The sequence below is a fragment of the Formica exsecta genome, unplaced genomic scaffold (genome assembly GCF_003651465.1).
Source record: "Formica exsecta isolate Colony F162 unplaced genomic scaffold, ASM365146v1 scaffold229, whole genome shotgun sequence".
Lineage (NCBI taxonomy): Eukaryota > Metazoa > Arthropoda > Insecta > Hymenoptera > Formicidae > Formica > Formica exsecta.
In genome coordinates, this window is record NW_021849582.1 from 130,728 (window position 1) to 143,548 (window position 12,821).

General features: G+C 34.4%; 1 protein-coding gene across 2 annotated transcripts in view; it reads right to left on the bottom strand.

Annotated features, from left to right (window-relative positions):
- Positions 1–12,821, bottom strand: part of LOC115235642 (terminal nucleotidyltransferase 5C) — a 136,217-nt gene that overhangs the window by 66,735 nt on the left and 56,661 nt on the right. The window contains exon 1 of one of the 2 annotated variants that reach the window (XM_029807549.1): positions 6,294–7,014. The exons of the other annotated variant lie outside the window; for it this stretch is intronic. The gene's annotated coding sequence lies outside the window, so the exon portion shown is untranslated. Of the gene's footprint in view, positions 1–6,293; positions 7,015–12,821 lie in introns of those variants that run through there. 2 annotated transcript variants of the gene reach the window in all.

Consider the following 12,821-nt stretch of genomic DNA (forward strand, 5'->3'; position numbering starts at 1 on the left):
AAAAAAAAAAAAAAAAAAAGAAAAAAGAAATGCCGTCGTACCGAAATGCGGAAATTAGACGGATCAATTGAGTGAAAGGGATCTTAAGAATCTAAACACGTTGCATTTGTACATAGCATTTGTACGAGAACCGAGCGCGATATCTTCGACCGGAAATTCGAGTGAGAAGCAGGGTCAAGAAAACGTCAGGAATGCATCATAATGCGATCCCGCGAGAAGATTCTCGAAGAAAGGAGGAAGTGCTTGGATGAGTGAAAGGCGGGATCAGAAAAATCAACGACGAGATTATAACACGAGCTCTTCGATGTACGTGCACGATTTCTCTCTTTCTCTCTCTCTCTCTCTCTCTCTCTCTCTTGTCGCGCACGTAACACGTCGTTTATCTCATATCGCTCTTTAAATATGAATCGTAATACAGTGTGACTGGGATAAAGCCGGTTCTCTGGACGCGGCACATTCGCCAAATATACTCACCGGATCGAAACAGATGTGATGTTATATCGGAGCATGACAATGTAATAAAGTTCGACGCATAAATGTGTCATATTTGTGTATTCGTCCAATGTTTAACGAATAAACAAACTACATGATCACAGAGAGTTGAGCAAGATAAAATATATATATTGAAAAGAAAATATTCCAATATTGTATTTGTATTTATTCGCACATTGGAAAAACTATGTAGCAAAATTATCACAATAATATCAAATATATTTTTATAGAAAGTATAAAAGTAATGATTATTTTTACTTTATTCTCACTTATTAAAAAAATTATTATTTTCTGGTAGTGCATAAATATTAGAAGATTGCGATATATTTCATAAATATAGATTTATGCGATATAAGAACTTCATGTCTGTCTGATTCTTTCTCTTTCTTTCTTCCCTTGTATTTAAAATTATTTTTATACAAGTTTTAAAACATTATTTTTCACCCTTACCTTATTTTTTAATCGTCAAACTGTTTAAATATTAATTATGCAAGTGAGTTTTCGTAATATTGTACTCTCGAGATAAACACGCGACGTAGCTCTGACGTGATAACACACGCTAGCAAATAAATATATGTCACTTGAATTAAACGAGTTTTTGTACTTGCGCGAAACAACCTGTTGACTACGTAATCAATGATGTGACGCGCCGTGTGCGTGTATTATTTGCACACGCGCTGCATCGCGCCACGCATTAAGGTCTTGACAAATCTGCTTAAGATTCCTTTGACACTTTCCTCAAACAACTAACATAAATCGACACAATGCCATCTATCTTCGTGCAAACGATGTTAAAACGATTAAGAGTAGATCGCAACGAGAAAACGACGAGCTGTGAATGCGCGCAAAAGAGCGTTTGTCGCAATCATTATTCACTCCCGAGAATTATTTCGCTCGCGCCATTCCGTCGACAACAATTCGCGAACGTTAAAAGAAGGAGAAATAAAAATCCTCGACTCGTCACGATCAAGTTTACTTTCGACTTGACGTCTTCGTCACGCGATATGTAGATATCACTATTATATATTATAGATCAGAGAGAATATGTTTTAAATATCTACTATGAATTAAGTTTTCTAATCATTTCCGAGTATTTCTCGCGTATCCGATTGTCTCGAATAATATATAGGGTGTTCCAAGTCAGGTCAATGAAACTTCAGACTCTTATAGGAAATTGAATTCGGAAACTTCGTTAAAAAGTTATAGCTAATAAACTTCAAAAAATCACGTTTTTTGATGAATTTCAAAAATAACTTCAAAACCTTCATTGATTTGAAAAAAAGTAACGAAATAAATCTGATGAGTAATTAAATAACAAATTAAATTATACCAATTTCATTTAATTCTGATGAGGCGTTCAAAAGAAAATATGCTCAAAATAACGAAAAAAGCAGAAACTTGAAAAAACCACCTTTCGATGTTTTGTGTTTAAACATTACATTCGTAATGCAAACATTGAAAATACAAACATAAAAATGTTCTTATTAAATTTTGATCATAACTAATTACTTACAGAGAGCTATAACTTTTTAACGAAGCGTTTCCGAATCTATATTTATAGAAACTCTTCTTTGTTCCAAATTCAATTTCCTATAAGACCCTAAAGTTTCATTGAGCTGACCTGGAACACCCTGTATATCGAATGGTGATGATAAATCAATTTGCTCGTAATGCGCTTCTATTCGATCGTTCACGACGTTCGACAACGATCGGAGTACAAAGTAAAAAATCCCTCTCTCGAAGAGAGGAAAACAATGTATTACAAGCGGAAGCGTAATTTGATCCATGCTAATGCTAAGTTTGCGAGAATATAACTTGTTTACCAGCTTATAATTAGTCATTTTATCTAGAGATGATTAGCTATGAATCACAAAATTTTCCGAACAAGAAAACGTTCGTTAATTGTTTGTCTAATCTACACAAAACACACACAGCATTTTACGTCATAAATTTATTAAGTAGAAATGATTTTCGTCTTCCTTTTCTTGAAAAAACTTGATGGCAAAAGTTTCGATGAAATTATGGCCTTCATTTTAACACCGTAAATTGGCACATATAATTAATATATACCAAATATTGCGGCAATCTCGATATTTTCTTTGCGTGAAAATAAATCGGACGTTTTTAATCTCTCCGCTTTGCGTAATCACAATCAGTCCTCGCGCTGCGGCTGCGCGTAATAATTATTTCACCATATTGCCGAGGATACTCGTTTAAAGGCACGGTAAACAAGTCGAGGCAACTTTAATGTACCGGCTTGTGCGCAATCGCATGTAACGGATGAATTAACGTACATAGATTACAATATTTTCCGGCCGATCCGTCGATTCGTTGCATGTAAGATATATCTCGACCTTGACTATTTTATTCCCGCGAAATATTCCTTGAAATATCACATGTCTACACAATGAAACAATCATATGTACGCGTGCTCGAGCTAGTTATAATAATTCCACTTCCTTACCCTATATTGTAATGTTAAACGAATTGAATTGCGAATTATAAAGTGTATATTTTTCCGGAGAATTTATATAATCATAAAAAGTTGCTTTTTTTATAAACTATTTAATATTGCAGAGACTACAGTATTATATATATATATATTCTATTTATTATAAAATTTTATTCTTTAAGATTTAATATAATGAATTGTTCTTTCTCTCTCTATCATTCATTATCTTATTATTCACACATTGAATATAAAAAATAATTTAAACATATCTTATAAAATCAGTTCTCGTAGAGCATTAATCGTTATAATCATTATAATATAAATATTAATTAGACACTAAATAAACGATTAATTAGAGATTATTTCGAAATTATAAGAATTATCACTAATATTCTCATAAATTTTAGTAATATCAAGATATCAATATCATATGCAAAAACTAAATAAATATATGTTTTTGCTACGTTTGTAAGTTTTTCCTTGAATCTGATATATCTGCGCTTATTAGAGCATACATTATTTTAATTCTATTTTTATAGATTTTAAGGATCTAGTTAGTTCCGCGTTTGAGAGGCATAATAAGGTAATTTAAATTGCAGAGTGAAAGTGAATTGTGCAAAGTAAACCCGCCATCCTATAATTATCTCAGAAGAATGAGGAAGAGCTAGTTGATTTCGTACGCAATATTGAATAGATGCACTAGCGAATCAACAATCATCGATTAATGAATAAAAATTGAATTTCTACACGCGTTTTTTAAATAAAATCAAGCTAATAAATCTTCCAAGGACAAGAAAACAATAATTTCGATTTTCGATTACTACATATTTATCAATCATCGTTTATTGAAATTAAATCCATCAGTTGCGATATTGTTTTCCAACATTATTCATCTGAATAATACAATTTCCGTTTGACATTAGTAATACCGCGAAAATTTAAATCCCGATTGATATTTAAAATTTAATTCACGCCACAACAACCGTCATTATTATCACGAAGAAGTTGGAATTGTCTCCTGATCGATCGTTCGCCGGTGCATTTACCCTACGTGTGTTCGCGCAGAAAAAGGAGTATGCGTGTGTGTGTGTGTGCATCGGCACACACGTACAGAACCCGACGTGAAAAGTTCCGCTTGAACTCGGCGAAAGATACGGGAAAGGTTACGCGCGATTAGTCATTTTATCTAGAGATGATTAGCTATGAATCACAAAATTTTCCGAACAAGAAAACGTTCGTTAATTGTTTGTCTAATCTACACAAAACACACACAGCATTTTACGTCATAAATTTATTAAGTAGAAATGATTTTCGTCTTCCTTTTCTTGAAAAAACTTGATGGCAAAAGTTTCGATGAAATTATGGCCTTCATTTTAACACCGTAAATTGGCACATATAATTAATATATACCAAATATTGCGGCAATCTCGATATTTTCTTTGCGTGAAAATAAATCGGACGTTTTTAATCTCTCCGCTTTGCGTAATCACAATCAGTCCTCGCGCTGCGGCTGCGCGTAATAATTATTTCACCATATTGCCGAGGATACTCGTTTAAAGGCAAACAAGTCGAGGCAACTTTAATGTACCGGCTTGTGCGCAATCGCATGTAACGGATGAATTAACGTACATAGATTACAATATTTTCCGGCCGATCCGTCGATTCGTTGCATGTAAGATATATCTCGACCTTGACTATTTTATTCCCGCGAAATATTCCTTGAAATATCACATGTCTACACAATGAAACAATCATATGTACGCGTGCTCGAGCTAGTTATAATAATTCCACTTCCTTACCCTATATTGTAATGTTAAACGAATTGAATTGCGAATTATAAAGTGTATATTTTTCCGGAGAATTTATATAATCATAAAAAGTTGCTTTTTTTATAAACTATTTAATATTGCAGAGACTACAGTATTATATATATATATATATTATTTATTATAAAATTTTATTCTTTAAGATTTAATATAATGAATTGTTCTTTCTCTCTCTATCATTCATTATCTTATTATTCACACATTGAATATAAAAAATAATTTAAACATATCTTATAAAATCAGTTCTCGTAGAGCATTAATCGTTATAATCATTATAATATAAATATTAATTAGACACTAAATAAACGATTAATTAGAGATTATTTCGAAATTATAAGAATTATCACTAATATTCTCATAAATTTTAATAATATCAAGATATCAATATCATATGCAAAAACTAAATAAATATGTTTTTGCTACGTTTGTAAGTTTTTCCTTGAATCTGATATATCTGCGCTTATTAGAGCATACATTATTTTAATTCTATTTTTATAGATTTTAAGGATCTAGTTAGTTCCGCGTTTGAGAGGCATAATAAGGTAATTTAAATTGCAGAGTGAAAGTGAATTGTGCAAAGTAAACCCGCCATCCTATAATTATCTCAGAAGAATGAGGAAGAGCTAGTTGATTTCGTACGCAATACTGAATAGATGCACTAGCGAATCAACAATCATCGATTAATGAATAAAAATTGAATTTCTACACGCGCGTTTTTTAAATAAAATCAAGCTAATAAATCTTTCCAAGGACAAGAAAGCAATAATTTCGATTTTCGATTACTACATATTTATCAATCATCGTTTATTGAAATTAAATCCATCAGTTGCGATATTGTTTTCCAACATTATTCATCTGAATAATACAATTTCCGTTTGACATTAGTAATACCGCGAAAATTTAAATCCCGATTGATATTTAAAATTTAATTCACGCCACAACAACCGTCATTATTATCACGAAGAAGTTGGAATTGTCTCCTGATCGATCGTTCGCCGGTGCATTTACCCTACGTGTGTTCGCGCAGAAAAAGGAGTATGCGTGTGTGTGTGTGTGCATCGGCACACACGTACAGAACCCGACGTGAAAAGTTCCGCTTGAACTCGGCGAAAGATACGGGAAAGGTTACGCGCGCGCGCGCGCGCGCGCACGCGCTGCAACATTCTAGAAAAAGCGCGATCGGTTTGTTCGCGGATGCAAGCGGCGAGTTATTTCTCACAATCGAATCTGGAAGCTAAACTCGAATGATCCCGACGTCGTCCCGAACGATAGTTTCAGCTTACACGATGACAAGTGTCGACTCCGCGAGCTTTAACTCGATTAAAACAACGAGCACCGTGAATTTTGACACGCAAGACACCGATCGAATATCGAAGAAGGCGCGATCATCGCGACAACTTCGTTCTTGTTCGAATTTTTCGAACTGATTTTCCATCCCGTCGCCGAGTACGCGAGGAACGATACGAAGGGCTAACATATGGCGAACGAGATTAATATAATATCACGAAGCGTTTAGTACTTACAATGTGTACAAGTCTTCTCCTTCTTGTTGTCGTCGGGACACTAAGGTCACGGCACGTTTCACTGATCTTCCGAGAGATCGGAGTGTACTGTCATATACGAATACGTATAGTAGATATTACATGTATATCCGATCCGACAGTTCTGCTGCGGTGAATTGGCTTCTTATCGCGAATACTCGCCCCTAAAGCCTAGCACTCTCGCACGCGCCGGTTTGTATATCTCGATGTTTACTATAGTCGATGGAACAGAGGGACTCGCCGAATATTGCGCCGAAATACGCGCTTCTCCGAACGATGTGTCGTCGAATTCGTACGCCACCAGGGATTCGAACACCGCGAGCACTCGTCGCCCCTCGCGTCTGGATTCGCGATTAAACCGCGAGAAATCAAGTACGTCTCGCCGCCCGTCTCCGGGCAGAGACTGAACCGTCAGACGAAGCCGGAGAATTTCGTATCACGAGAGCCGATGTACCGATCTCCTCTCTCTCTCTCTCTCACCCTCGATCGTCCGTCGATTCACGAGCCACCGCTCTATTCTCGCGGGCTCGTCGAAGGGATCGAGAGAAACGAACGTTTCGATGTGTCTTGTTAAGGTACGCACAGGTGGAAACGTATACGCGTTTATAATCGAAATGCAAGAGTAGATTTACACGTGAACAACGCCACAAGTCACCGCGCCGGACCAACTAACACTGACAGCAGCACGTACGACGTACGAACTCGAGCGCGCACGCATCCCGCGTCTGCCCCACCCCACCACGACGCGACAAGTTCTCCCCACTCCTCCCTCTCTCCCCCCACCGTTGTCAATCTCGACTCGCGGCCGCCGTCAGTGTCCTCGTCTCCTCGTCGCTGCTCTCGGCTCCCGTATGTGATGCTGTCGAACGTGCTCACACGTTCGCGAGTAGCAACGCTGGCTTGATTCGATCTCTCGGATAAAAAAGAAAAAACGTCGTATAAAACGATGCAATCGGTCGATGAATGATAATGAATCTCTCGCCGATTGGCGACGTACGCGAACGCGAACTCTTCTCGTTCCACTATCCTAGAGCGTCGGCCGCTAGCGCGCGTTCTATCCTTCTTCCTCGATTCTCTCTCTTTTCAATGCCCGGATTTTCTTCCCTCTCTCGCTCGAAGCGGACTCTACGCCGCGGATCACGAGCCCGAAAGAGAGAGTTTAGACGCGCAAGTAGCGGCCGTATTGCGCGATCGATCGTCGCGCCGAGACTTCCGCAATTTTCCGGTGACGCTCGACATCTCGCATTCCTTTCTTTTCTTTAAATTTCGAGTTGTCATCTTATCTGTCTGATAAGATTTCGAAGCAATTTCAATTCCTTAATATCGTCTTGAATTATTATATTTTACGAATGTCTTCTTGTCGTATATATAACGCATCTTATATAGAATTTTTTTAAAATAAAAATGCTACATCAATATAAACACACACATAGACATACACATATAAACAAACAAACAAACAAACACACACACAGACGTATACATATATATACAGGGTGTTCCAGGTCAGATCAATGAAACTTCAGGGTTTTATAGAAAATCGAATTTGGAAAAAAAAAAACATAGGACCAGAAACGCTTCGTTAAAAAATTATAGTTAATAAACTCTCTGTAAATAATTAGTTATGATCAAAGTTTAATAGAACATTTTTATGTTTGCATTACGAATGTAGTATTTACACAAAGACTATCGAAAAGTGGTTTTTTCAAGTTTCTGCTTTTTTCGTTGTTTTGAGCTCATTTTCTTTTGAACGCCTTATCAGAATTAAATAAAATTGGTATAATTTAGTTTATTATTTAATTATCCATCAAATTTATTTCGTTATTTTTTTTCAAATGAATGAAGGGTTTTAAGATTATTTTTAGAAATCATTAAACAAACCGTGATTTTTCGAAGTTTATTAGCTATACTCTTTAACGAAGCGTTTCCGGAATTTTTTATTCCAAATTCAATTCCCTATAAAAGCCTGAAGTTTCATTGACCTGACCTAGAACACCCTGTATATGCTATAGAAATTATTTGCTGATGTTTATAGTGAAGCAAACTTTAGAATAATAATACAATGCAATCTATATTGTATATAAAATTTTCTTGGCACTATCTTGGAGGCTGAAATTATACTGAGAAATGCACAACAAACTTGACAGATTCCCGAAAGCTTATAGCTCTTTTCGTACGTTTTCGCAAATGATAATCAAACGCAATTACGATAACGCATGCTGTATTAAAATAATTCTTTGATACGAAGCGCGAGCATTACATTGCTGTGAGACAATATTGCGACGTTCTTATTCTAGTTCTTACGTAATAGCCGGATCAATTACGTCTGCCTATAAGTAGGACAACTTCGACTCGTTACGCGGCCTTGTTTGCGCTCTTTATCTTCGAAATTGTTGCAATTCTCGAATAGTATTGTCTCTTCTCGATTGTACACCTACAAGTATTCGGCGTTTCTAAGAGCTTCTAGAAGCGACGAACTATAGACATCGATGTCAGATAAGAGCTTATAGCCATCTGTTTCTCGTAACCTATAGGCTAAATACGTCCTTCCGCACTTTACGAGTTATCGTCCCACTTTATGTTATCGTATTTTTCAGATTTGTCGCGTTTATGTATTTTGTTTAATGATGACATGGAAAATAGTTAACATCGCAGCACTTGATGACAGGTGATTAGATATAATATCGAATTAATATTTTTTAATATGGCATGTTGATAAGAAATTATTACGATTAACTTTTTTAGATAGAGGTATAAATATATATATATATATATATATATATATATATATATATATATATATATATATATATATATATATATATATATATGTGATATTTAGGTGATGAATCACACCTAATGCTTGTGTATCTGAAATATATTTTTGTTATCTTTAAAAATACGCAAAAATGATTCAAAACAAAGTAAAATAATATATCGTAGTTATAATTAATTTCTCGTAAAATAATATTGTTTAAAAGAGGCAAAAACTGTTTTTATTTCTTTAAAAATAGAACCGTATGATTTTTTTTTAAAGATAAGCTAATTTACCAATCTCTATATTCTATTTATAAAAATATTAAGACATGTCGAGTGATTGCCATTATTATTGAGACATTTCATGTTCTACCGTATGTACCATCTTTAATAAACAATGAATAGCAACTTGCAATAACACAATATTAATTATTAATCCCATACGATATAACTATGAGTGATGCTCGCAATGATATAAAAATTGTAAAACATATAATTGTTTTAAAAAATCATTTTATTCGCAGCGAAAAATAATAGAATAAATACTAAAAAAAGTTAGAATATGTTAACATTAATCCCACAAAAATCAATTTTTAATTCTACATTCAATTTACCAATCTCTATATTCTATTTATAAAAATATTAAGACATGTCGAGTGATTGCCATTATTATTGAGACATTTCATGTTCTACCGTATGTACCATCTTTAATAAACAATGAATAGCAACTTGCAATAACACAATATTAATTATTAATCCCATACGATATAACTATGAGTGATGCTCGCAATGATATGGAAATTGTAAAACATATAATTGTTTTAAAAAATCATTTTATTCGCAGCGAAAAATAATAGAATAAATACTAAAAAAAGTTAGAATATGTTAACATTAATCCCACAAAAATCAATTTTTAATTCTACATTCAATTAATATAAGTTTCCTAAATTTTATATATCTGTAAAAAGTCCATTTGAAAAAGATGTAATAATAGCCGTCTATAATCGGATATTGGGATCGAAATACTCGTAACACATTTGGATATCTATATATTACTGCGAATTCGCGCGAGTAACGGATGAATAATAAATTCCGTTTCAATCATGAAAGTTCGCAATGAGCTTAACAATACGGCAAAGAATGGTATGAATAAAACGCGGAACATTGAAGTTATTGCTAGAAATGCCGATACTCACTGCAAGAGCATTTACTTTGATATTAAACTCAAAGATTGTAAGCTTGATATCAAAATTACAATAATTTTAAACACGGGTACAAAGTTCATATTTAAAATCAGAATATATATATATAAGTAATAAATGATAATAATATAAATCATTTTATTCGCAGTGAAAAATAATAGAATAACTAAAAAAAAGTTAGGACATTTTTTTATTATAACAGAGAATATGTATTATTGAGAACACACGTTGAATATATTGGGTGTATCCTTTCAAATATCAAAGCAATATTGTTGCTCAAATTATAATCTTATGCAAATTATTAATAAAAAATTGAACGAGAATTTCTAAATTTTCCGAGCTCATTTTTATTCATATTGCCAGTGCTTGGTATCGACCAATGTAACGTATATAATATTTTCGCTATTTTGCTAATAAGTATGAATGGCTATTCACGATCGAAGAAAGGAAAATGCAGAAAAAGAGTCGCTTTTTATTTTTCTTAAAAACAAAAAGTATGACGAATCTGAACTTGCTTACATAAACTAAAAAATGGGGAGGGGGAAGGGGGGTGTCTTCTTGTCATTAGAACAGCCCTCTACTCATTCCATGAGAGGATTCTTGATGGGTGGATGTGTTTGCTGCCTCCTGTTGAGGCCTTGGTCTTCTTGAAGTCCCCGAATTCTTGTTTCTGCTACTCTAATTTTGGTTTTCTGGCAATCTAGATTTATGTCTATCAATCTATCTAGTTTGCTCATTAGGGATTGAGAGGTTGTTCTCTGTTCTTCCATCATTTGGTTGTTTTGCTGGATAAGCGTGTTTAATATCTCCATAACCCTGTCCAATTGATCGGAGAGTTTCACTTGCCGGGTAATAGGATTGTTCTTGTTTCTTGGTTGAGTTTCTGTAAGGGGTGAATAAAGTACTTTTTTCTCCCATCTCGTGGAATACCTTGATGTTCCAGGTTACGTTTTTATGGGTACCCTTGGAGGATCATTCGGATTGTGTGATGGAGATATGGGCCGAGCCTGTATATATCTAGTGGCATTATGATCAGAAGCATTGTCTGAATCGTTGACTGTTGTTTTTGACATCGTGCATGTGAGGAGGTGAGTTTATGGTTTGTGTGTTCAGAAAAGGAGAACTGCTTTTAGGAAAATAAGGCACATGATTATAACGCACTACAGGAACCTGCGGAAATGAATCGTAATCACGTTATTACGACAAACAGAGCAAAAGATATTAATTTTGCTCGAGCAGATGTTAAAGCTTTATACTTATGTTTCAGAATATGAAAAAATTTGAAAGCACGCAATTTTCACAGGATAAGAGACTAAATACTGTGGTTTTATTCCGTGGGAAAAACTCTTCCGGCAGGGGGTTCCAAAGACATTTTTAGGTCAAACAGTTATTGCAGGTTATTGACTTGACATCACACACAGATCGTTACTTTCACGTCATAGTGTTGGTCGTGCTTTTAAATCGAAGCGGCGGTTAATCTATTCTCGGACGCGCTATACCGCCGATGTAACAATCCTGCCATTCATCGTTAAGCAAAGAATGTAAGGAAGCGATGATAAATTTTTTAGATGTCCACAGATCAATGCGCTCAGCGCATATGTTCATATGAAAGAAGGGTTTGTAAAAAAGATACCCTCTTAATTGCTCGCGATCGTTAATATTTGTGTGAGAACGTAGTCGTGCGAATCATCATTGAAATTCTTCGAATATCTTTACTCCTACTTGAAAAATCGTAGAGAAAGATTTTGGCAATGATTTAAAAACATCTTAATTTTCCTGCAGCTAAAAGGCGTTTAGTATTATTTATCAAAGTTCAAGAATTCTTCCCCTCTACCTTAAAATTAAATATTAAATTCTGTTTTCTCATCTAAAGTTTATTATGTAAAATTCCCTAGATTTTTTGTTTATTATTCGAAAATTACGTATTAAAATATTTTAATTTGAATAAATACTTTTTAATTATTTTTTTATGATATAAAGACAAGAGTAGCAATCTTGGAACATCCTGTACATATCTGGTCTTGAATAATGAAACTGAATAAAATTGATTTCGCTAAGAGTTTAATTCATAATACCTAACATAGATATTATAGTATAATCTAAAATCGCCGTAAACTCATTCTCTTATCTCGCACAAGTTAAATCTCGGCGCACGTATTCAATTTGTAATTTACACGATAGCAGAGCATACAAGATAGGATTACACCTGCGGCGGTAACTTTGCACCGCAGTTAATAAAGCTCTCAGAACAGATAACGTAATGTTCTAGAAAGTAGCTTCAGTTAAGCCGTAAGCTTTAATTCATATATCTATACTTGTGTATTACGTCTGCAATTTTCATTTCTGTTAAAACAAAGCTGGCGCAGTTTTATCATTTTATCCCGTTTCACCTATTCTTCTCGCGTTTATTTTCTCTTTGAATTGAACTGTAAACCGGCAAATTTATTCGTTACATTTTCGTAGAAATATTTCATAACATTTTTTTTCGAAACTTTTTGATTATGAGAGAAACTTTTAGAGAGACTTTGAATATATCATCCATCATTTTGAT